We start from the raw sequence: 27,641 nt of genomic DNA on the forward strand, positions 1-27,641 counted from the left end.
GTAGAAACTATCGTCTGACGATGACTCGCTTTCTGAATTATTGTGACATTGTGATATATTATTATTAGTTGATTGTAACATAAGAATAATTATGTAAATAATGTAATAAATATAATAATAAAAAGTATAAAAGTAATAAAATAATAAAAGTAATAAGTACTATATATTAATTCACAGAAATATATAATAATTATAATATGCAAAAATTTTAAAGTTCACACGCCGGCAGTGTAGAAGAGTTCACTAAAATACATCTAAAGTGTACACACCAAAGTATAAAATAAAACAATAATGTTCAGATACTAAAAAACTTCCACTAGGTTTAAATATAAAACAATACTATTTATGCAGAAATACCAAGCTAACTTCCATTGACTGACTGACAAAATGACTTATAAAGAATAGGTAATAGTTTGGAAAAAGTAATTATTGTGTAATAAGACCTCACTTTCAAATAACTTTAACAATTTGTAGCTTAAACAACACAATAATTTAGACTACTACTTATGACATTCACTTAATTTTGAAACAGTAACTCAAATTAATATTAGGGTAATAATTTGGACATAAAATATAATATATATACTACATTGATGTACACTAATATAAAAATTTATGTAGGTGTAGATTAGACTGATAATTCTTAAGTGTTACAGTGACATAATATTGCAGTAATGCTATAAAAATGCCAGATAGTAGGTGTTATTCCTAAATACCATTATAGGTAATCATAATTATTAAAATGCTTTTTGTTAAAAAGAACATATTTGAGTTTTATAGAACACATATTAACTTATTATCTAAACAGAGCAATAAAACATCCCTGAACCGGTTACTAACAAGGTATTATCAAGTGAGCGCCCCCGAGTCCCGCATAGATTGTTTACTTACATAGTAGTTAGTTGCAATATGGGTCACCGACAGGTGACAAGTGTTCGTGGGGTGCAATAAATAACATAATAACAATTTATCATATTGATTTAATAAGAATGGCGCCGAGTGTTGTGTACAGTGAGTGCGTGTTTTACAATTAAGAAAATATGAAGACAGGTAGGTACGTTACTCATTTTCGGTGCTTGAAGAGATAATTGAATTAAATTTAGCCATAGTTTCTACTTTGATTATTTTACCTTCCGGAGTTTTAATACGAATCACACCATCAAGGGTCCAGCAATTTGAAATGCCGAATTTCTGTCTTGCAGCCATGAATACTTCGTGCCTCGGTTTTGTCAGAAATTCAGACAATGTTATTTTGGAGCCTTTAAGAGCAACTTTATTCTTCCAAATAGACTCGCGTACGTGATAGTTAGTGAATTTGACCACGATGGGCCGTGGTTTGCCGCTTTTGACTCCTTTGCCCATCCGATAACTAGCATCGATCGAGCTGGCGGTCAGAGAAGGAACTTTGCACTTGCTGGCGAGATTGGAGATGACTCTGGCACTGGTATCTTCACCTGGTTCCTCTGGTATTCCGTGCACCAGTAACATTTTGCTACGGAATCTCATTTCGATGCGATCGATGTTGTTTTTTAAGGCATCGACTTCGGCGCGCAGCACGACGAGGCCATTACAAACGAAAGATTTAAATGCTAAAAACTCGGTGCTAAGCGCAGCGATAGTTGGTCCCTTACGGTTCGAGGAAGTAGCCAGCGTCAGCTCAGCCTGGAATTCTGCCATCTTAGCCTCAAACATCCGAGCCATATCATTGATGTTGTCTTCTAACTGTGTGTGATGATAACTCATTTTGTGCGGTGACGAGGAAAAGATATTAGGAGAAGTATAACACTGCAGGCGCGTGACACTTATAGATTTTATAGATTTTTCATATATTCATATATTAATACTTGGTTTACTAATTAAATTAGAATAATTTCGAAGAGCTTAAAAATTTTGCGTCTTTACTCTATACTACCCACTTTTTTAATGATGATTTCTAAGTCACAATAAAATTGACGGAAAATTATTTCTAAAAATAGTTGTTCGCCAATAAAACTGCTTGAAGTTTTAGTGAATAAAAATCTTTACTTGGTTACTTTCTTTACGATTTCAAGATAAGATTTCATGATTACTTCGCAACGCCGACAAAAAACAACGCTCTGTGATGGGTAGATAGTAGTAGTACTAGTAGATGGATGGTTTATACATATTTCTCTTACTAAAATTGGCAAAAACAGTGGTGGTACTGCAGAGCTCAGTAATCGTCGACAATTTTTATTGCTATTTTTTTTTATGAGATAAGGGGGCAAACGAGCAAACGGGTCACCTGATGGAAAGCAACTTCTGTCGCCCATGGACACTCGCAGCATCAGAAGAGATGCAGGTGCGTTACCGGCCTTTTAAGAGGGAATAGGGAAGGGTAGGGATGGGAAGGGAAGGGAATAGGGTAGGGTAGGGAATAGGGGATTGAGCCTCCGGTAAACTCACTCACTCGGCGAAACACAGCGCAAGCGCTGTTTCACGCCGGTTTTCTGTGAGAACGTGGTATTTCTCCGGTCGAGCCGGCCCATTCGTGCCGAAGCATGGCGCTCCCACGTATACGCTATAATATAATACGCTATAAATTATAATCATTAATCAGTTGTTTAACAACAGTTCTACTCAAAATGACTTGAACATATCACGCTTTGTTTCGATTTTCGATTAAAAAAAAAATATACCTCTGAAAGATAGTTGGTATCATCACTAGTGACGCGTGACGATAACGGAAGAAAGGATAAGCATTACTAATTTGTATTTGATAGAAAGGGATATGACTTATAAATGTCAAATGCTTTCGTCATGGATTCAGACCAGTGTAATTTGAGCTCTGAATAAATTGATTCTTGACAGTAAAAAAATATTTTGTATGAAACGCACGAGATGTACACGGGTCACGGATTTGGTCGATACTAAGACAGATTTCGCTATCATTATCTAAAGTAAGACCCTGAAAGTATTCGCCTTGCATTAAGCGTCTAGACTCTAGAGGCTATGTGGTCGCTGGTAAAACCGCACCGCAAGTCCGCAACTGATGTGGCCTCGCTATTAGATGACCCATTTGACATTTCTCTGTCTAGGAATTTGAATTTCAGTGGCATACTTTTGAGTCATGATACTATTTCCACGTATTCGAGTTCCCTTTATTATTATTTTCAAAAAAATGAGACGTGATAGTTTTTTACAATACAACATTTTTTATAATACTTCATACGTGGGAGAGCCATGCTTCGACACGAATGGGCCGGCTCGACCGGAGAAATACCACGTTCTCACAGAAAACCGGCGTGAAACAGCGCTTGCGCTGTGTTTCGCCGAGTGAGTGAGTTTACCGGAGGCCCAATCCCCTACCCTATTCCCTTCCCTTCCCACGCCTACCCTCCCCTATTACCCTATTCCCTCTTAAAAGGCCGGCAAAACACCTGCAGCTCTTCTGATGCTGCGAGTGTCCATGGGCGGCGGAAGTTGCTTTCCATCAGGTGACCCGTTTGCTTGTTTGTTTATCTCATAAAAAAAAATAGCAATAAAAATTGTCGACGATTACTGAGCTCTGCAGTACCAACCCTTTTTTTGCCAATTTTAGTAAGAGAAATATGGATAAACCATCCATCTACTAGTAATTCATAAAAAAAACCATATTAACTTTTAACGTTTATGTCAACCAACATATTCTATTTTTCTTTCTTCTCTCTACTCATTCGAAATACAATTACCTACGTTGTTGTCTACTCTTCATACTAAGTCGAGCTCTAAAGATTTAATTTATTTATTATTTTTAGGTAATACTTTTTTATTATTAATTATTTATTTATTATTATTAAAAATTTAAGGTATATTTTCTGATTTTATATCGTTCTCTAAAATCTTGCCATGTACTTAGTCATAAATCAACATCCACTCAGCTAGTTCCATAATATTATCAAACAAAAAAATCCGTAACGATAATATTGTAATTATAGTACGTATATCGTTAGCATTAAGGTGTTGTCAGAGGTAATATAACTGCGAAGTGCAGACAGCTGTTATGAACAATACCTGACCTCGGGCAATAACGGCGCGATGCATTCGCTGAGAGTTCATCGCACGCGTTTTTTCGCCACCCATTCACCATTCCCCATTATACTCTATCCACGCTGCAACATGCAGCTTAAGAGGAGTCCACACCGCTCTTTTTCCCATACAAACGTTGTCCCCTGTTTCCTCCCTGGATAATGCTAGTAGACTTATAATTTTTTTCCTGAATATCTGCGGCCACTAATACAATGTCCCTGTTTTCTTTTTTTTTTCATAATTTAATTATTAAATAAGATATGAACGTTCAAATACCCAAAAAAATGACCAGATTTTCCGCTGTGTTCAAACATCCAGAAAACAGATTTGGCTAGATTTTACAAAAAAAAAAACATAGGAACACAGCTAAAGCCTTTCTTTAATCTTTAATGAAAAAAGTACCTAAATCGGTTAAGTTTTGGAGAAGGAATCAGGGGACAACGAATCGTTGACTTTCTGCAGTTGCCTCTATCGCGTTCTGCGGTATAGGCTTGAAGTAAGGCAGACAGCTATAGATATTACACGTACTTTTTTCTCATTTCTCTAGCCCCTGGTGTATCCTCTTAAACGTTATATTATAACAATATTATCTATACATCTATAAACATAAATAAAATTGGAGTGTCTGTTTGTAGTATTAAAATAACCGTTTTTTACTATAACATGCATATGAATATTTAGACGGTACTTACACCAAAATAACAATTTTTTGAATTTTTGTCTGTCTGTATGTCTGTCTGTTTGTTCCGGCTAATCTCCGAAATGGCTGGACCGATTTTGACGGGACTTTTATTGGCAGATAGCTGATGTAAATCTTTTTTACCGACGTCCAAAAAGGAGGAGGATATTTTTTTTCTTTTTTATTTTATACCTATGTATTTTACATTTTGTTGACGCGGACGAAGTCGCGGGTAACAGCAAGTCTGACATAAATTCACTTCTGAAATTTGGTACATTTGCTCAGACGCTGATACTAACGTACGAAATCTTGGCTGTTCTGAAAATATTACATACAATATTATACAGGTGGAAATTGGAATTGATAACCTCCTTTTTTGAAGTCGGTTAATAAATTAGTAATAGGGTCCCGTTTTTACCCTTTGGGTACGGAACCCTAAAAACATCAGCACACCATATCCCTCTGTCTATTCGCACAGTACATCGTTTGCTACTTCTGTGTTAGTAAGTTTAATAAGTAATAACTTATCAACTTATCAAAATTAAATGCGAAGTTAGGTATTTGTGCGTATCACGTGAGTGCGTATATAGGTGGAAGAGCCATGCTTCGGCACGAATGGGCCGGCTCGGCCGGAGAAATACCACGTTCTCACAGAAAACCGGCATGAAACAGCGCTTGCGCTGTGTTTCGCCGAGTGAGTGAGTTTACCGGAGGCCCAATCCCCTACCCTATTCCCTTCCCTACCCTCCCCTATTCCCTTCCCTTCCCTACCCTCCCCTTTACCCTATTCCCTCTTAAAAGGCCGGCAACGCGCCTGCAGCTCTTCTGATGCTGCGAGTGTCCATGGGCGACGTAAGTTGCTTTCCATCAGGTGGCCCGTTTGCTCGTTTGCTCCCTTATTTCATTAAAAAAGATCGAACCAAATCATTATCGGCCATTCTCAGGTTTGGCATTATTTGCCTAATTACCGTTACCAATGTTTTTTCTTCGCTAATTTGACTTAAACTCATTAAAATATGAAAGTAATGAAAGATACGAATACAATAATAAATTTGGCGTGGTACAGTTAATTATAGTTTTTTAGATAACAAGACTTACAAATTTTATGGGTACGGTAATTAGACAAATGTAAAATTTTGTGTAACGGTAATTAGAAAGCGTTTTAATTCTATCTAAAACATCATAGAAAAACACTGATTAATAAGTTCCACATGTATAATTGTCACAAAAGGGGTAGAATTAACGATGTCCTATACAACCATAACCTGCCGATAGTAAGAAATAGACACTTTCAAATAAAATCTGAAAAATGAGAAAATAACAACAAATATTGTTTCAATCGGTAGATATTTATCCAGGTACGATGAACCTAAAAATAATTATATTCTTAATCTCTTTGGACAGAAAAGCAACTCAAATGTAGCTCACAGCTTTTACAGCTCGAAATTAATCTATGAGCTAACATGTTCCTACGTACGGCCAACGCCCTTCACTCCTTCTCAATGTCTACTTCGTCAGCAAGCGTGTCAGTTACCCAATGACCCAGTATTTGAATTTATTGACTTTAGCAAGTGGAACTTCATTTAGAAATACGGGTGGTATTGTGCCAACTTTGTGTTCACGGGGTTGAAAAACAAGAAGTTCACTTTTCTTAGAGTTATACCTGAGTCCTTGGGCCTCGGCATACGATTGACACTTGCCTAGCAGTTTTCTGAGGCCACTGATCGAGGGACTGAGCAACACCATGTCATCAGCATAACTAATGTAGTTCAGCCGTACTCCGCCAATGGAAAAACCGACATTAGTGCTGTTCAGCTCCTCGATCAGCTTATTTACGTAAAGGTTGAACAGACGAGGAGATGTTAATCCACCTTGTCGAACTCCACACCTTAATTTATACTCACTAGAGAGAGCCCCAGACCACTTTACAATATAATTTTAAACCGATCGGGCTAATACTTTCCATGCAAAAAGCTACTATGACGTAGGCATCCCCTAAGAAAGGGTTTTGATAAATTCTACCTCTAAGGGGATAAAATAGGGGATAAAAGATTGTATATAATAATAGTTTTTATCGCGGGCAAAGCGCGGGCAAAAGCTAATATTATTAAAGACTCATTCATGATAATAATAATCTATGAAAACCGCGAGAAAACTTCAATTGATAAAAAAGTATGTATCAGTTTTTCATACAACGGTAATTAGGAACATATGGTAATTAGTATACGGTAATTGGAAAAAGTTAGATTTTCTTGAAAAAATTTAAAAACTGACACAGTTTGCATAAACTTGCTTAGGGCAAAGTACGTAGGCCAAATTACTTACTAGATTGACATGATCAATATACAATCTTATTTAAAAATCAAGTAGCAAAATAAGATTACGGTAATTAGAAAAGTTCGTTACCAAATGTACAGTAAGTAGATACTCTCGTGCTTCATCGGCGGCACACTAACATTAACGACGTGGGACCGCTGATGGGCCGTGGAACACGCTAAGGAGAAGTGACCCGTGCACTTGTAATGTGCCAAATCCTGTTATTTTTGGGTGGGCACCCAAAAACAGCATGCGTTACGGTAATTAGAACTTTTTATAGGACAAGCGATTATTTCATGATAACTATTTATAGGCTGGGCCTATTGAGTCGATATTTTCCAATGCGATAACCAATGTTTATGAGCATTTAAAACGATGAATAGATCATGGTTAATATGTATGTTATAAAAATTACAAGCAAGTTTCGAGATCAAGTTGGCGTGGGGACACGTCACGGTAATGAGAAAAACATGATTTTTGAACACGACTTAAATTAATTTAGTCTGAATTACTTAAATTAGAAGCCTGTGTTTAAGTTTGTAGCTAGTTACGGATGCTTTCTACCGTTCAAAAATATTGCATACATGAATAAGATAATATTACAGAGTATACAAGCCCGGGACACTTAAATTTTGCTCTCCTGAGAATGGCCGTTATGATTGATCAAATCTAGTTCAAATCTTAAAAATCTACAGTAAGCTTTAAATGCGTTGTTTTGTAAATTAAAATGATATTTTAAAACGATCATTTCTAAACTTTTAATAGTACAACTTGAAAAAAAAAAATTTTTAAAATAAGTAAATAAAAAAGTTTATCGCTCCATAAAGTTATGATAAAAATAACTTCTCAGACCTCACAACAATTTGTACATAAAGTTACAAATTCGATACATTATAACTTATCTGCTTTTATGTTTTCCGCGATTATAAAGATAATTTAGACTGTATAAAGATTAAAATTTATTTAATGTTAGTTTTAATATCTTTGATACAATCCTACATTTTAATTCATAACTTTCATTCATCAGCGCCATGTTTTCATATCTGTCATTCACTACTATAGTTAGATTAACGCATATTGATATTATCGTAATATTGTGCAATTACGATTTACGATATTATACTAAAAAGTGATCATAATATTATCGTACACATTTACAACTGATTCTAATAATGATCTATTAAGACAAGATATTAAAATTAAGAATGAGTTTTGCTACACAGCCAAAATATTTTATATTATATTGTTTTTGTTTGATTTGGAAATAAATACATTTTAATACAAAAAAATGCGGTATATTACATTTGTTTTTTTAAGGTACCTAATGAGATAGATCATCAGCAAAAGTGATATTAGATCTGTGTTACCTCATAATATCGTATTATTAATAAAATAAAGTATTTAAAATGCATTTGACCTTATAAAGCGCGATATCGCGGTAGTTATACACAAATAAAATAATCTTGGTACACAAACAACTGAGTGACGTCATTGTCACGATTCATAAACAATGAGTACGAACCTTATCGTGAGGTGCTCGTCATAGCTTTATTTGTTGTAGTATTATCTAGAACCGTTAAAATACCTAATTAGCTACAGTACCTACACTCCCCAATATCTCGGGACCGAGTTATTCAAAACAACTGTTTGTTACATTTTTATGCAGTTTAGCAAATACAAAAAAGTAAGTATAGTTATAATGATTTCGCGCGTGGGGAACTTTCTAAGGTGTACCAGACAAACCTTGCAAGTTTAAGGTACATTCTCTTGAAATAGATATTTTAAGTTAGAATTGTATGACTGAAATAAATAAATAATAATAAAGTTATGCTCATTCAGATATTTCATAAACGTGACGAATGAATGAAAAACAATAAGATGTCATCATTTTTTTAAAAGTATTTAAATAAAAAAACTTGAATCGACAAAATAAAATTATGATTGACTAGCGGCCCGGCCCGGCTTCGCACGGGTGGACATTGGTTTTTAAATTATTTTTTTTAAATAAAGGTAGTCAATCTTTAAGTTAAGCAGAACATAAAAATAGTTTACATTATTTAGCCTGCAACTACTATATTATAATTATTATGTACATATAACACATTTTTATTGTATTTTTTTTTTATATTTTTATATTTTAAGTGTTATGTTTGATTATTTTATCCTTACCTGCAGAAGATACTATTATTTATAATATTTTGCAATTTCTTCATGTTTTTTTTTTGTTTAAAATATTTTATGTTTTTTTTTGTAGTTTTATGCTTTATTATTTTATGCTTTATTATTTTATGCTTACCTACATCTACTATTATATACATTTTGAAATTTTCTATTTTTTTTGTATAAAGTATTTTTGTTGTACTTTTGCGCTTTATGTTTTTTTACACCATACTTCTTTTTGCGTAAAAGATTCCATTAAAATTGGGTTAAAGCTTCCCTGTAAACGATATTTGATGTTGTTTTATTTTGTGGCAGCAAAATAAATTGATTATCAGCAGCTCCAACTCGGGATAGGCCAACGTATAGTTGACCATGAGTAAAACATTCTTTTCGTAGGTCGATGCCTACTAATTTGAAAGTTTGACCTTGGGACTTGTTAATAGTCAATGCGAAAGATATTTTTACCGGAAATTGAAGCCGTTTAAATTGGATTGGCAGATCAGTTGGAATCATCGGTATCCTCGGTATATGAGCTAGTTGACCAGCTGCTGGGCCGGTGATAATGGTAGCTACAATTAAATTGTCCTTTAATTCTTTAATAAGCAGCCTTGTCCCATTGCACATATTTGGTGGGCATAAATTTCTCAAAAGCGTGATTGGAATTCCGATTTTTAACGTCAGTTCGTGTGGTGGAAGTCCAGAAGGATTCAGCGAATTTAAAAACTCCTGTGGATAATGGACTGCATCTTCGATATTAGTCACGGTGTCGATCGATAGCATTTATAAAGCATAAGCAAGAAGGAATATTTTGGTAGATTTTTCACACAATTATTAACACTTAATACGGTTCCCTTTTTTCTCTCATTAAATATAGCCTATATTCAGCAGAAATAGTGTGGATTAAAAAATATGCATTAATACTTCCATCGTGCATCGGCATCGTGGGTATCGCAGACACAATAGATCTTCAATTGTTATGCGGGCAGCCAGCTGCCGCTATTGGAGATTTATAGTTAAAGAAATTAATTAATTATAATAGCAATCAAAAATAATAGTCATTCAAAACTTATTTTAAAAAGTTCTAAAAATATTACTTTCGTAGTCATAACTTTTAAACCTTTTTTGAAATTAGGATTATAATAATGAAGCACGATAGTCTATATCAAATCAATAAAGCAGCACCCGGCTGTCGCATAACTATTGAAAATCTATTGTGTCTGCGATTCCCACGATCGAGGTAATATTTACGTGGACTCTCCGGGCGAGTCTGTGGCACTGATAATTAAATCTCTCCCCTACCGCACGCACACCCGCGCATCGCGCCTTGACGCCCAATTCGCAACGTGTAGCAGAAATCGTAATATTTTAATTTCGCCATAACATTAAAACCAAACGTCCAATTTTAATCATTCAAAGACCAAATATTATCTACATTAACTGTACTTAGTGATGAAATAATTTATTTTGATAAGGGTCAATAGCATGATTTAAATAAACGCATTTAAATATAGTCCAAAAAAAAATTCTAGATTTTTTAATAAAAAAATGGTTATTGTGCCTCACTCAACATAGATAGGTATAGTGTGTCGCGGACTTTTTTGTAGATATTTAAAAGGTCTATAATTACTTAGAACATTTTATGCCTCTATCTTTTATAGTTTAGGCAGCGTACGCAAAATAAGTAACTTTTCTGGTTGATTTTTTAAACCTTGCGTCCGAAAATCCCAAATATCTTACGGAACCTTATATTTTTCCAAAATAAAAATTAGCCTATGTTCAGCAGAAATAATGCAGGATTCCAATGGTAAAAGAATTTTTCAAATCGGTCCAGTAGTTTCGGAGCCTATTCGACTCAAACAAACAAACAAACAAAAAATCAAATCTTTCCTCTTTATAATAGTAGTGTAGATAACATTCAAAAGTTTGCTGACGTATGCCCTGTGGCTTGTACGTTGTATGGTAAATATAAACAATCGAGTTTTTTTACCAGTTGCTAGGCGATTTTATTGTAGTGTTAACCGCTGGCAGAATCCCAAAAAATATAAACGCCGATGCTGCTTTCTGTATTATTTTGTTATCTCTACCTCTTTTTCGTTTTTATAATCCAACTTATTCTCGAATCGAAAATTTTTAGCATGAAAATTCTGAAAAGCTTAAATATCCTAATATAAAATAACTTTTATAATAAAAAAATAAAATAACTTTTGCGTACGTCGGCTGTTAGTCTTGAATGGAGAAGCATTCAGGTTACACCATTTACCTACGAAGAAGAAATTCACAAATTTAATACATAGGTACAACAAATACAAACTTTAAATAAAATCAGGTGGAACTTGGATGACAAAATTATGAGTGTCTCAACTTTGAATTCAAGAGCTGTCTCTAAAGTGTCACTGCACTTTATAAACCTAACATTAATTGACTTATGGTCAATTCAAACCACGACGCGACGCGTAGATCTATGCATTTCTAAATTTGTACTAAATTGACAGATTTCAATTGCGTGAGACGTGTTGCAAATCTGACAAATCCATACAAAGGACAATGGCGTATTTCGGGCTATCGGCGGCCACTTGGCGGCGTCTGATGAAATTAGTGTCAAACGAAAGTTATTTAGGAACAACTTTTGCTTTAGATGTGTTATTGTATTCAATTTACTTTAGAAAATAATTAAATGCGAAATTATGTGATCGTTTATATCGGCAACCTTTTGGCAGGCAAGGGCCACAAGGTGGCAAAACAAACTAATAATTATTTATTATTTATGTTTACCTAAATGCCAATGCATCATTAATTCCCACCGAAAAAAAAGGTTAGGTTAGGTTGAGGTTTAGGTTAGGTTAGATTTAGGTTAGGTTAGATTTAGGTTAGGTCAGGTTTAGGTTACGTTAGGTTTAGGTTAGTTTAGTTTTAGGTTAGGTTAGGTTACTAGCAGCGGAATTAAGTGCTAATATTGAACACGAATAAGTGCTAATAAAACTAAACCTCCTTATAAAAACCTTTCACCTTACCTTTCCGTTTTTGCTCTAAATATAACCTGAGATTCTTATTCAATTGTGCGTATCATCTTGAAAAATAAAAATGTATTTTATCCACTTTGAAGTATATTTCGGCGATGAGATTTCTCCACTGCAATAGGTTGTTTTCTTTTCTTTTAATTTTTAGAATCTGCACCAGGTTACCGTCACTAATATCGTATTGGTTGCAGATAGCCCACGCTCCATACAATATTGCCCATTCTCCTTTGGAATTGCTCTACGACGCGTAGAGCAATTCCAAGCGTTGCAGTCTGAATTGACCCTATCGTTAATCGACTTCGTCAACGGTTTTTTTAAATGTGTCGAAACTCGAATGTAGTAAAGAATTTAAAGGAAAAGTCTCAAGACGTTTCGCCCGCGCTTGCTACGCCAAGGTCGGGCATGGTCAACGCCGCGCCATGACAGCCGCCAACTGCTGTTGACTCGAAGAATCTTGATAAAAATAGCCGGAGCATGAAGATATTTTTTACGCGTAAAATTGGAGTGTATTATTTTGTTTTTTAGGTGTTTTGTGAAGTTTTTTTCCCGTAGAAAAAGTAAGGGTAGGCCACAGACATAGATCAAGAGCAAGTCATCATCAATGTCTGTGGGCTGTAGGCTGATTTGTAAACGTATAGACTAAAGCACCCGTTAAGATCGCGTTCAACAAGACATAAACGGTTTCTGAAAACTGAAAGATAAAAAGATCGCATAATAAAACAGTTTCCAATAGCAAAGGCATCGTTTCACCCCAACTCTGTGGCGAATACCGAGAAAGCCAATTGCGTTCCACACGCTCTAACGCTCAAAATTATAAAAGAAAAACCATTGCACAATCCGGCGCTTTTTGTTAGCACCCATGAGGGGTTGTTTTTATGAAAGAGTCCCGACTACCTGCTTTTTGATGGGATCGGGCCACATGCGATGCAACAAAAAATTAAACGTCGGGAACCATGCTGCATTCCAGACGAACTTTGTGACTTTTGACTATAATGTGATTATTATTTGCCCGCTTACATCATCGCGAGCGAAACTGAATTTTAACGAAAAATGTAGCAATTAACGAAATAAGTAATTGTATCCGTGCATACATTATGTTAATGAGTTCGTATGAATGAATCACGTGGGTGGGGGGCCGGGCTAATTACCATTGAAATAATAGACGGTGGGATAGTATCTTTACGATAAATAACCGTTTGATAACGTTAGCGTAAGGCCCCGTATACACGTACATGAAAGCTACTGTGGCCAGACGATAACCAAGTCTGTACAAGTCATAGACTTGGTTTGTGTTCAACACTGCCGAAGAGAGGAAAATTTAAAAGACAAAATTTCAAAAGTGGAATTTTTTACCCGGTCTTTTAGATCCTTTTTAAAATGTACGAAAGCAAGGTATGTTCCGATACTAACGAAACTGGCATTCGAAAATTTCGACAACGAAGTCAGCTAAATGCGTGGGATCTGACATAAGAGCTAACATGGCGCAAGCATGGCGCTTGCGATGTCTTCAAATCCCATAATATCGCGGGCTGCAAGCCAGGGCGTATAAAAAAAGTCGTTTTTAAGAAAAATATTAATGTAAGTGGGAGTTTTAGAATAGTTAAAATACAAATAATAAAATAATTTCACGTAATTAAGGAAGTACTTTCAAAGACACGAGCAAATCAGTTGTAGAGGTGAATTAAACAAAAACTTATTCAGTCTTTGTTGCATCCTGTAAAGTAGTGACATCGCTTATGCGCGCTTCTAGTTTGAATCCCATGATATATTTTGGACGCACAGCTAATATAACTTTGCACTGAAATATACATCATTAACATACATAGCTGGTGTGTGTGGAGGGCGGGGGCCTTATAGCGTGCAGCGCCGCTCTGCTTGATGTAACGGAACGTCGCGTGGTTCGCCATCCGGTATAACACTAACTTCTAATTAGTATTCACTTTACTGTTACACGACAATTCTCATCCTATATACGTACTAAAATCGATATTTTAAATTACCCATATTTTCTACTGTTTGTATGACGTGATTTTTAAGTTCAAACGGGCACACTAAACTTAATTTATGTATTAGGGTCAATTCAGACCGCAACGCGATGCGTAGATGCATTTCTAAATTTGTATAGATTTGACAGATTTGCAAGACGTCGCACGCAATTGAAATCTGTCAATTCAGTTCAAATTTAGAAGCAGCAAGCGTCGCATTGCGATCTGAATTGATAAGGGTCAAATTGACCCTTATGTCAAAATTCGTATGAAATTGTGTTTCGTAATTTTAGTTATGCTTATGCCCAAGTGACAATCTACTTTATTCTGTAATAATGACTTCCCTTTTACAATATAATATATTGAAAATACAGAGAACGAAATAATATTTTATATTATGTAAATGAAACATCTACAAGTTAGTCCATGGCAGTAGCTTATTGTAAAACAAGCTTTAATCAAATTATCATTATTCTGGTCACGTAAGTCGAAGTCACAACTCTTTCCAAAGGATTGAAAATTCGTTGAAGAGTGAACACACAAAATACAGTGTCCTTCAAAATATTGTATTCGATTAATTGCCAGTTTTTGAGTATTTTTCTTATAAGAGCTTTTTATTGGGTAACGCACAGTGTATTTTTTGTCCAAAAAATTGGCCATGCCCTTTTTTTGGAAATCTCATACAGAAATGTTATGTAAATAATTTATTAGTATTTACATGCGTTAATTTCTTATTATGAACAATAAAAAATCACTTTAATTATTTTTTTTTCGAAAAAGTTAAAAATTGCCATAATTTTTAACTTTTTCGAAAAAATTATGTTTTTCTTTAATTTTTTATGAACGTATTTATAATTATTTGGATTTTATTTTTATACAGAATTGTTACTTAAATGTACTAGAATTCTTGTAAAAAAAATTAGATCCAAATAATAAAGGGCACCGAAGTTAGAGGCTTCCAAAGTTTTCTATGGTAACTATGGTTTTAGGGTTATCAATATTTCTATACCAAATTTTTGATTCATTTGAACTTTTTTTTTATTTCTAACTAATGTCTAATACTTAAACAGAAGGTTAGAGAAACTACATTGAGTCACTAAAGTAATTGGATAAATCAAGAAAATATTTTATTAATGCCGTGAAATATTTTTGAGCAGAAACAAACCAAAACGGCTATTTTTCAAAACTTATTAATCGGGACTTAACGCGACTTATTCTAGTAGTAAGTCTCGATTAGTAAGTTTTAATTATAATGCAACGCGAAAGCTTAAAACGGTTACTTTTATTTTAGTTTTTAAATATAAAAATACTTCAGTAAAGCAATATGCTATTACAAAAGCTTTGCAGTTTTCATATTAATTTGAATCCTACAATATATACTTGGATTTTTTTAACAAATTAAAACTTTTCTAATGTATACATGGTGAGACATTTAAAATCTTTTATAATTATATTTCCGGTATGAAATGGTCTCATGTAGATTTAACTATAACCGGAAATTTATTGTTTAATAGGTAGCCGGTGTAGACCGGGTCCGGTTTCGGATTTTATTCTGGTCCTAAAACGTCACGTGAACCGGGTGTCACCGGGTTCCAATTAAAAAAATGAACATTTTAAATAATTTTATTGGGTAACGTATTATAACAAGTAAAATATTAGGTATTTACAACGACGCCTGATAATAATTTGTATAGAAAATATTAAAAATTATCAGACTTTCATTGGACTTAAAATAAATCTTTAGTATTAAAAAAATAAGTGTCTGTTTGTGATACCAAAACGATCAAATTAAGGTCCAGAGAAATTGAATGTCACGCGAGCGAAGCCGCGCGCAACAGCTAGGTAATTGAATAAAACTATGTTTTCACTTGAAATTCCTGAAATAATACTCTACCAAACACACAGTTTTTCGACCAGTACATGCAAACAAGACAATATATTTATACTTATATTATTTAAGTATTATTATATTATTTAAGTATATTCATGGTATGTTACTATGTTAGATTTTTTGACTGACTTCAAAACTCAATATTAAAGAGTGGAACAGCAGTGAAGCAAAGGGGAACAGAGTAGTAAAGTATAACGCGAAGAAAATGTAAACTGTGGATAACATAATGAATTTCCACGCGGGCGGAGTCGCGGGCAGTAGCTAGTAAGTAATAAAAATGACTTACATTTGTTTTGTTGAAGTTATGAACTTCATTAGAAATATGAGCATAATATAAAAACCTAACTACTTCAAATATTATTCAACTAAATATACGGTAACAACCCTATCCAAAATAATATAAAATTGAATAACTCCAGTGCCCCGCCTCATTTAGATCCCATTTTTTTTTTGGGTTATAAGTAACAATAAAAAGAATATTTCAGTCTTAGTTTCAAATCCAAATATGAAAAGACATGGCGTTAAAAAAATTAAAACATAAATTTACAAAATCAGTCATAAATAAGTTATCTTGAACAAATAAAGCCTGGATGTTTTTCGTTATCATAGGGCTTTTAAGACACTATTTAGATCAATTAATAAAATCTTAAAAGAATATCAAACTTTTGAGCTATAACTGTTTCTATATTTTTTCTGGAAACCATAGATTTTTTTTTTCAAGTACTAATTTGCTTTCTATATATGAAATGGGCAGTCGGGTGTTCTCGTCCTGCATTTATAATCATAAATCCTATAAAATTAAGTAATAAAAACGGCATGGCCAATTTTTGGACAAAAAATACACTGTGTAACGTCAGGACACGAACCAATCAATAACACTTTTGAATACATAAATCCCTATAAAATACCTCAGAAACTGCATAATAATTATAACTTTTAAGTCACACCACTTACACGTGTAAATTTATAATAATAAAATATTTTGTAGCATTCTAATAAGAAATAGTAAGAAAAAATGTTATGCAATTCTGTCCAAATAGTGCTTCATTGTTATAAAATGTTCCAATTAAAACATTCAAACGAGAAATTCGGCAAATTACACAGACGATGAACAGCTACTTGGTATCTCTATAAATTATGATAATTTTACAAATGTATAATATCTACTTAATATTATAAGTACTTAATTTATGATGGATTTTTTTTTTTTGGTTTTTATTTCGGTAAAGTCTGTATTTATATCATATTTTCCTTGAATTAACTTGATTTTTGAGTCGAATTAATGTAGCAAACGCGCAGCTTTATAGTGTCTGGATCGTCGGAATATATATAAAAAGCTAAATTTTTATGCAAATAATACTAGAATACAAGATAAAATCTGATTTATAAAACGAAATCGCGTAAGAACGTAATAGTAATTACAAATAAGCAGCAGAACCGGAAACGTAGAGCTAAGTGGAGCTCCGACACGGTTGTTTTTAAGACGGTAAACGCGGCCAGTCGGACACGCCCCATTTGGCCAACGAACACTGACCTCCTCCACCACACATCGCTCTCAAAGTCATGTGGCCGTTGACATCCATCGATGGCCAATACCTGACCGCGATCTACTTCCGAACCTCATTACCGATCCTTGCACGCCGACTCCTCGAAACGAAGAAGTGTGCGACCGATCGTGCGGTGATAATATGTTTACGCTCGTTAATATTAGAAATCGTAAATAACATTGTACTACAAACTAATTTACAATGTACCATTATAGTATTACCGGCCGTGACATGACGGACCGAATGAATGGAGCGATGCCGCGATGGAGCGTCGGGGCACATTGTACTTGATAGTGTGCGATACGACCATCGATCATCATCGACAGATCTAGTGCAAATGAATGCGAGAGATGAACTTTCTTCGCATACCGGGTGTTGCGTGCGACAGACGGCTTCGATGCACTTCACTACACTCGGCGCGTCTGCACACCTCGCTTAGATCATATTTTTTCACCCGCCTCATGAATAGAGAGATATCGTTTACCGGTGAAAAACTGCAGGACACCGGCCGACTAAACTTGAGAACGCCCCCCCCCCCCCCCCCTCCCGATTATGAGTTACGCTAGGCGGTGATGAATTTGTGACCCGGGAGAGGGAATAGGGATGGGCCGGTCGGGAGTGCGCGCGCATTATTATCTAGTCGCTGCAACTTGTTGAGGTCGTCGATGTCTGGACTCCGCGCCGACTCGCCGCCGACGGAAAAAATGCGCTTTTCGACACGTTTACGAGACAACGTGTCATATTTCAAAGACAACAAAATGAGAATCGTATAAGAATAATACGAGAAATAACAAAACGAGAGCATATTGTTCGGAAACAAAGGTCCCCGCATTCTTGAGCCTGGCGTTATGCCTCAGGCTCTTTGTGGCGTGTTTCTCGGTAGTAACTGACCTAGCACTAGACGCTCGTTCGACGTCAAAAGGGTCGTATTGCACCTGGCGGGCGGCTATGGTGTCGTTTTTGTGAGGCATTCTATCTGTCGGTGGAAGTTTATTTTAATAATGCGCGCGCAGATGGCGCGAGCGCAGGGTACGCGCGCGGCGCCCCGCGGGATTGTGCGCCCTAAGGCGGCGGGGTAGGGTGCAGTCGGGCCTGTGCCCCTGGCCGGCGACTTGTAAACAAACCGGGCGAGGGCAATGCCTGCCACTCCCCGCTCTTGCCGCGCCGACGACGCCATTCAACCGGGAAGTTCACGCTTTATTTTTAGCATTTTATGAAACGGGCGAAGCTTTATAAAATATAACGGTACGCGCCTGTGATTTACATGTAAATTGTTGGCGTTCTCTATATCTGTTGCGACCATGTGAAATGAATAAAATGATGTTCAAACGTTTTATTTTCATTTTAGAATGTATCACGTGGAAGCTTCAATTAAAAGCGCGCGCACCGATTCGGCGACGAACTTGCGCGACTCTAGCGCAGTTCTCTACATTTCTACTGCGATGAATAATGATGATATTTTATTCATTATTTTACGATTAAATTTACATTTTTGTTGATCGTTCCGTGTGTGAACAATCGCAGATATCGGGGTTCCCATTGCACGGAGCGGTCGAGATGAATTTGATTGTCTCACTTTTTCCAGACACAATGCAAAATAACAATAGATCGGCGAGCCGGTTATGCTAAAAAAGTATCTGCACGCTTATAGTATTCTCACTATCACTATTGAAAGGGGTTCACGCTCACGAGTCCAGGTGTGTATGTCGGGGTCGTTGCCCCCTGTGGTGTGACAAGTACTTATCTGTACGGTTTCGCGGTGATCGCGATGTCCCACGCATGCAGAGTGCGGCATCCTCGGCGACGCGCAACTAACGGCATTGACATTGATCATAACGAGGTGCCACCGAGCGATGGGCCAAGTGCACGACACCGATTCGAGAATCGTCGTCGTCGGGCATCGCCGGTGGTACCGGTAGGAGAGGCAGCGGCGGCGAGCGGGAGTCAATGACCTGAGGACGAAGAGGGCGCGGGAGGGTGCGCGCGCACGCAGCGGTGCCCCGCCTTTATTTATTACGCTACGCGCGGCGCGGCGCCGGCAACGCGCGGCGGGGCGGAGGCCGCATTCCGGCCGCCCGGCGCCGGCTCCGAGCCGCCGCTAAAATAACGCACCCTCGCCTGCTGCACTCCACCGACGACGTCGGCCCCGTGTCACGACTTAAAATAAAAACATGAAACTTACTCGACATGAGCGCCGCCGGAGCACGTGTGTCATCCTCGTGTACCACTCAACCGTTCCCGGTTCACAGCCACCAGAGTCACTGTCCGTGTCGATAATTTCCGGGACGGAGCGTCGGTTGCACCGGTTTCATTATTTACGATAGGATCTACAACACTAGAGTTCACATGGCGCGCGCGAAGTGTCGGAGAGGAGCGGAGAAACGCGTGTCGACTTCGGAGGCGTTATGACGCATTAGTGAGCGCGCGGCTCGACTCTACGATGTGCGCGAGCAGACGGGGCGGTGGAGCGGGGCCCCGGGCGCCCCCGCCCCGCGCCGCCGCGGCTCCGTGCTGCCCTCTACGCCGAGCTCATCGACCGCGCTCGCCCTACCGATCGTTTAGAGTCGCCGGACCTCGGATAGAGCCCTTATGCCGACGACGTAAGGTCGAGACTCACGAGCCGGGAGGTAAAACGAGCCCGAGCGGGCCGGAGGCACGGTACTGCTACCATGCCGCCTCACGGTGTACCGCAACGAGAAGCGTTCACGCCCGCACCCAGCTCCGGAATAACGTTAACCCACGTTGCCGCTCGCTGGCCTCTCTTCACAAAAGCTCATCTCGCCGTCGTAGTTTCTCACGCTGAATACCGTCGATATTTACGACGTCTTTTTATTAGCAGAGCGCCGATTTACAAAAACATGCCATAATATTAATTATAAGTTCTTAAACAATACGAGTATAAAAGCGTATCGACTGGAGCACGCCACTCCTACGAATATACCCGCGAGTCGCGTTAACGTATCAGGAATCCGGAATTGGGGAAACTGCGGATAGTAAAATCGATAACGATTCGCGGTTAACACTGTTAAGTAACGACTAGCGATTCACGAATCGTCTCAAACGTTCTCGTCAAAGTCAGTGATCACGTTTACAACCTGCGTTTACAACTCGATTCACCACAATAACACGATGATATTCGCTATCATAAATCAAACAACCATATTTGATTATGTTGCTACACTGCGTAGTATATGCCGATTTTCCCGCTAAAATAACGACATTTTACATGTTACCTAAAATATTACCCGATTGATATTACATAATATTATCATGCTCGATACCTTTTTGCCATTTCTTGCACCGGCTCTTTTCATCTGGTTACTTTTCGTATTGGGATGTTTCCGAAAGTGTTATTTTCCAACCAATTTGGAAATAAAACTTCTATTATAATATATTCATAATTCTTCCTAATTTTATCTAAAGCACAAAAATTATTCACATTCTAATTCCTAGGTAAGCGCACATGTTCAAAGCATTTGAAATATTGGCAAAGTTTTCAGTGCTTAAAGCCTCGCTCGTTGTAGTGATAGTTTCGGTAGGGAAAAGTTGGACAGTTTAAATAGTTAACTATAGATTACCATCACTTACTAATTACAGTATGTTTTAACTAAGGAAGGAAGCTTTATATTTAAACGTATCTAGTTTAATAAAACACTGCATCGACATTAGCTTTTTTAAAGTAACAAATTGCTTGATATTTGGGGAAACTAATGCACCGATTTTGGTTAAACTTTGTGTAGGAATCGTCCAACATCTATTTTTTCTAGGCGAAAAATCGCTAAACAACGTTTGCCGAATGCCGAATCAGCTAGTTTTCCATATAAACTTCATCGAGCAACATTGACACCTTTAGGAACAAACATACCTTGAAGCTGAACTTGATACGTGCAATCACCCGATCAATGAACCCACATCTGTACGGATTCGCTTCCAATACGTACCGGCCAAGTGCGAGGCGGTCTCGAAGTACGTACGAAAGTCTCAAAGTTTACGAGCTCAAAACATTAGTAATTCTGCTCTTGGTGGTTTCAGACACTTTTTTTTAAATTTCTAAAGGTTTATGACATTTTTGCAATCACATATTCGCACAACTGCAACTCCTGTAGGATCGAAAACGGAAATCAACTGCAAAAACCCTTCGATTTGATCCCAAGAAGCCCGGACACTGTGTGGAACTTTGTTGGGAGTTGGGCAATCCGCACCGAAATTAATCAGAGGTTCACATTAAGACGCCGATATTCTCATTAGGGCCTCATTCGCAGATCTAGGTAAAAATCGTATTATGGTCTCTCTTTTTGAATACGAAGAACGAAAGAGAACGATACAATGCAGGGATAAAACGTCTTATTCAGATTTGGGATAATATAGTACTCTAAAGCATATTATTTAAATAGTACTTGAGGCCTCCTTTACTCATAGTACTCTTTTTGCCACGTCATAATAGTAGTGAGTTTTTGTACCTGAATAAAAAAGTCAGTCAGTCACCTGTGCACTTTTGATTTCACGCGGAATGTACTATGCCTAAGAGGCGATGCTTTGGGGTCAACATAGTTCAACTCACAAAAAATGTAGTTCAATGAATTGATGATAATATCATTTTTTGTAAGCATCAGAACTTAGAGAACGTACTTGGGCCGGTAAGTTTTCTTCGTTTTATTAAAGACTAGTACCTACTAAATATAAAAAATGGTTTATTAATTATTATTATCCTGAAAAACAAGGTTTAATTCCTTCATTTATTAGTTATTTGCAAGTAAGAGACTTATAAATGTAGACTCTACATTGTTCTCTTACGTGGTTCTTACTTTGGATAAACGAATAATAAAGCCTTATTATCTAATTCATCTTGAATATTATAGAATCTGACATATGGGAAATAAATAAATATAATACAAATAATAATGTAATAATTTCTAGGTAATATTATGTTACAAGTCAAAATTTACAAGATAAAATCTAGCCAACCACTTTTCAGAGATAAAATATGTATCTGGTGATTTAATGTAAATTACAAGTAAGACTTAAAAAATGTATTTTAATTTGTGTTATTAGAACATGTTTCTTATGTTTTTATCTTAATGTAACTAAGCATATCAATAAGAAACCATTATCAAAGGAGATAATAAAACATTACTGAAGTGGAAAACTTTCTAAAGCCTATAAATTATACAAGATTTTTCTGAAACTCTTTATACTGAGTAAAAATTGCAAATTTCAGTTTACTTTTCAGATTTTCTGATAGTGCCTAGGAAACCATTGGCGAGAATTTTAATTTTTCCTATCATTTGCACCCTTGCCTGATGGCAAGATTGGCTTAGCCGGTAGTGCTTTTATATTAAGTCCTGAAAAATGTAGTAACTACGAAAATTTCTTAACGAAATATATAGGGTAACATCAAGATGCGATAGTCCAGAGAAAATTGTGCGCTGAAAACGAACACACGAGTGACGAATTATTGTGTTCTACATTAAGATTTCAAGATTCGACTTGACATTCGATTTTCAATTCTATATTAATGTCTCGATTTGCTTAGGTGGGCGCTTAGCAGTGGACGATGATTCGATTGTCCACTGCTGAACGTAGGGCTTCTCTAACGAGCGCCAACCATCTCAATCTTGGGCAGCCCTCATCTGCTGCCCATCACCACCTTCAAATCGTTGGTCTATCATCTGCAGCGCGTCCTACATTTGCTTATTCTCGGTCTCCACTTGTCTGCTTCGACTGCTTTCTGAAGACCTCTTCCACTTCAGTAAGAAATGTCGGTTAGGTACATAATAGAATTGCTATCATATGGATGTTTTTGCGACCTTAGACGCAGGAGTGACAGAACCAAAATTATAGGTAATTCGTTGTATGAAATCTGCCAAGACTCTTGTTACATGTTCACATTCATTTCATTAGGTCAAGAGTTTGCACAATTAATTAGTATTGATTTAATATTATGGAATTTAATATATAATAATATGAATTTCCAAGAAAATCATAGAAAATAGTACTAATTATCTAGTGGTGGTTGAAGGATAGCTAGAAATTTCCTTTTATTATTTAGCAAGATTTTGAGATTTTTCAATTTTACCTTACCCCCCCCCCCCCCCTTCGGACCGCACCTGCTAATTATCCTCTTGCATTCAGGACGTAAATGAAAACATGTGGAACAAGTAATTCTCTACATATTATAACTGGTCTAAAGTCATGTTCGAGAGACAATAGGCCACCAGGCACCAGCAGAATTATGAATATTCTATGACTAATGACACAATACGACTACTTTCTACCGAGCTCTCTTGAACAAAAGGCGCACAGCAAAAGAACGAAGTCGGCAAAATGTTGCAGTTATTAAATTGTCAACGCCTGAATATACTTATGGCGCGGAAATTAAACGCAGAATGAAAAGGAAATTTAGAGGGTAGACCGACATAATGTAGCTTGTTTGGAACTTGTACCTAAGTAAGTCTTGCCGCGTGACTGGTGCTTTATTGGGGCCACAAGTTTGTCATATTGCTATTTGCTTCAAACATGCCTTGGTCCATCATGGGCAAACACAGAAGGAACGGAAGTAGTAAGAAATATTTATCTATTGTCCATGATCAATTTTGCTTTCTGAAAACAACAATTCCAACATATTATAAAAGTTATCCATCTGATATTGTTTCTATCTATGCGAGCTGGCTGACTGAACTGATTTTGCAGTATGTAGTTGCGAAATGAAAATATTCAGCAGTAATGGCATACTTTCAAATTGACAACACTAAGAAAGAGTGTGGCAACATTGAAGTCATTTGCTGTTTAAATGTAAGTAATATTTTGTTACGACAAATAGATATAGACGGCACCAAAGCTCTTGACTCTCCCAATACCTCAATTGTAAGGGAAATCACTGTATAATGATTTAATTAGTAACAATATACGAATTGATAGTGATTATTTTGGTCAGACGCACTTGAAGACGAGACAGGCGAGCTATATTCGAATCTTGCGCAGTCTGCTCCACCTACGCGCCGCAAATAGTGTCGCCTATGACTCAGCTCAGACAATGGACTTAGCGAAAGCTACACGTCACTAACAAAAATCCTATCTTTTCAGAGAATTTGAGAACGGAAGTGACCAGCACCAAAATGATTTATAATATCTAGGATTTTGGCCTAATTGTTTCATTTATTGTGCGATAACCGTACTTCTTTCTAGGATTAAAACTATCCTATATCCTTTGCCGGGATTAAAAGTAATTTTGGTATGCTTTAATTTACATGCATACCAAATTTCATCAAAATCGGTACAGGGGTTTGGGCGTGAAGAGATAACAGACAAACAGACAGACAGACACATTTTGCATGTATGGATATAGATTTTTCATTGTCCTGAGCATTGAATGTGTCAATTTATGCTCCTAACGTGCGTAAGAAAAGTGCTGCGAAGTTGTGTCTCCAATCCAAAACTTGTGCTGAATTATTTATTTGGCATGGGCACTTCTGCCGTTCCATGTGAAAAAGTATACGGACATTAAAACTGTACTATAGTACTACTGTGACTGTATGTAGTAATCATATCGTTATCAATTTTAAACAATAAATTTTAAAATGTTGAGGGTATATCCACATGATGTTTTTTACGCTCGTTTGTATCGATACAAACGCAAGTTGAACGCTCAGCAAACGGAAGGAAGCCGACAAATTTTAAATTTTATATCTGCCAAAACGCGATGAAAACACGCAGAAGACGAGCGCATCAGAAACTCGCGTTGTCAGTGCGCAAAAAATACGTCGTGTGGAAAGGCCCTTTGTATCGTAGAGACAGACCGTAGATTGTGCCATCAGGCAACGATGTCGAAGAGTTATAATAATATTATGAGTATCTGAAGAGATGTGCATCCACTAGAACAGCTATCCCAAACCCGCGGCCCGCCGCGCCCGCGCTGGGACTTTAATTGTAGCCCGCGTGATGTTAATTAAATCATTCTGAAATTCACGCGTTTTGCCGGTGCAAAATATTAATGTACAGTCGTCGTGAAAGTTGTGAATTTTTGTTCACTTTTAAATCGTTAATTTTGAAGAACGTTATTGTTAACCCTAAATTTTTTTGTTGCGGCCCGTGACTCTAAGACCACAACATGTTTGTGGCCCGCATGAAAAAAGGTTGGGGACCACTGCACTAGAATGTAATTTATTCATTCCAGTATCCATTCACATTACTGCAGTTGCAATCAAACGCTGGATTGGATCACTGGATTGGATCACTGGATTGGAATAATTTTAGCCATTGTTATGTATGATTAGAGACAGTATGCTTGTCCGCAGTATAGTAAGACGACAAGATAGAGTAATTAGCATAGAAGTAACCAACAATGCTAGTAAAATCAAACGCACAATATAAAATGTCCACTTAGATTTTAGAAAATCTTATGAGAAACTTCAGAGAACTCTAGGTAGAGTTCTAGAAGACTTTATAAAGTATTACCTTAATTGCCTTATCTATTCCGCGCAATTGTGTACTCGGAATAAATAAGTTAAGAGCTATTATAGGTAAGAGCCCACTTTGGATTTTATTCTAAAAAGATTTTCAGACTTTCCTTAAATGGACTGAGGTGTCAGGGCTTCACTTAGCGTCCAACAAAAACCAGAAATGCCTTACGAGGATTAAACTTGGTAGTTGATGCAAAAAAAATTATAATAATATAGCATATGGTTTGGGCAGTGTTTTTCAAGTTTCTTCGTATTTTAGGCTGCCGCACTACTATGAAGGCAGCCTTATATAAAAAATTCAAGAGCAATACACCATGTAGGTGCATTAGTTCGATAAATGTTTGCCATCTTATAGGTAAAGTGAGGACGTGATTTCATTGTTTTAAAAAAATTGGAGCTTTTGAATACTGCGACAATAAATTGTGGGTTTGGCAGTCCTCTCGCGACGCTAACTGCCCAAGAAATGCTGCAGAGACCGAAACTGGTGTAAATCTGAAGAGGCATTATCACCTCCCAAGTAAACTCTCAGGTGGCTAAATATGTGCGAGGCGAGTGTAGGAGCTAGAAGGGGTGTAATTTATCATGGTGAAAAACTACACCCCTTCTGTTGATTAATTCCAACCGCTTTCACTCAACTTCTTGCTTTAATCTTATCAGTTTCTCGCAGTACAGTTCAGAATCGATGGTTCTGCCTGACCGTAACAAGTCGTAACGAATCGCCCTTCGAATCCTGCCATACACAGACCATCACCTTGTTGCGAGTTAACCCGCTGTGTGAAGCCTGACCGGCCTTTGACCACGATCTTTTTCGCAAGTTCTTGTATGTGATCCACTTTACATCACCAGTTATTCAAAAATTTCATCACCAGATTGTTCAGTTTCCTTACGTCATAATAAAAAAAACACAAATGAGTACACGGTTGATCAGTTTTCTTTCAATGGGCTCATGAGTCATGAGGCACCCAAATATCAAACTCTTTTGTGTAGCCAGGTTTTTTAAAATTAGTTATAACCGTTTTGTGGTCAATTCCCAGTTCTTCAGCTACATCATAACTACTAATATGCCGATCTTGCTCCACTGTTTCAAAAATGGCATCAGTTTTGTCAGTCATAGGGCGACCACTCTCACAGATACTGCATATTTAGACGTTATATTGGTTTTGGCTTGTTTCATTTTTACCCTTTTTGTAGTAAAATATTCGAATTTCTTCATTACATTAACTCATTTTAACAATAAGAAAAACCAAAGAAAATCACACATTTACCAAATGTGAATTTGGAATTGTCATTTTAAAGTTACAACTTTTTAATGATACTAAAACCAACCGAATACTATACTAATACTAAAACAAATGATATAGCCAAAGAGATTTTATTGCAAGTTCATGCGAAAAGACTTTTTCCCCATTAAAAAAGAGTTGAAACACTGTCCTATATAATTATACGGTAATATTTAGGGGCAGTTATCATTGCAATTTTACGAGGCGATGCGATGCATTTACATTAACAAACTTGTCAATTCGATGTGTACTTTCTCTCGTAATAAATAAAGTTCAGTTTT

Source organism: Aricia agestis, chromosome Z (genome assembly GCF_905147365.1).
Source record: "Aricia agestis chromosome Z, ilAriAges1.1, whole genome shotgun sequence".
Classification (NCBI taxonomy): domain Eukaryota; kingdom Metazoa; phylum Arthropoda; class Insecta; order Lepidoptera; family Lycaenidae; genus Aricia; species Aricia agestis.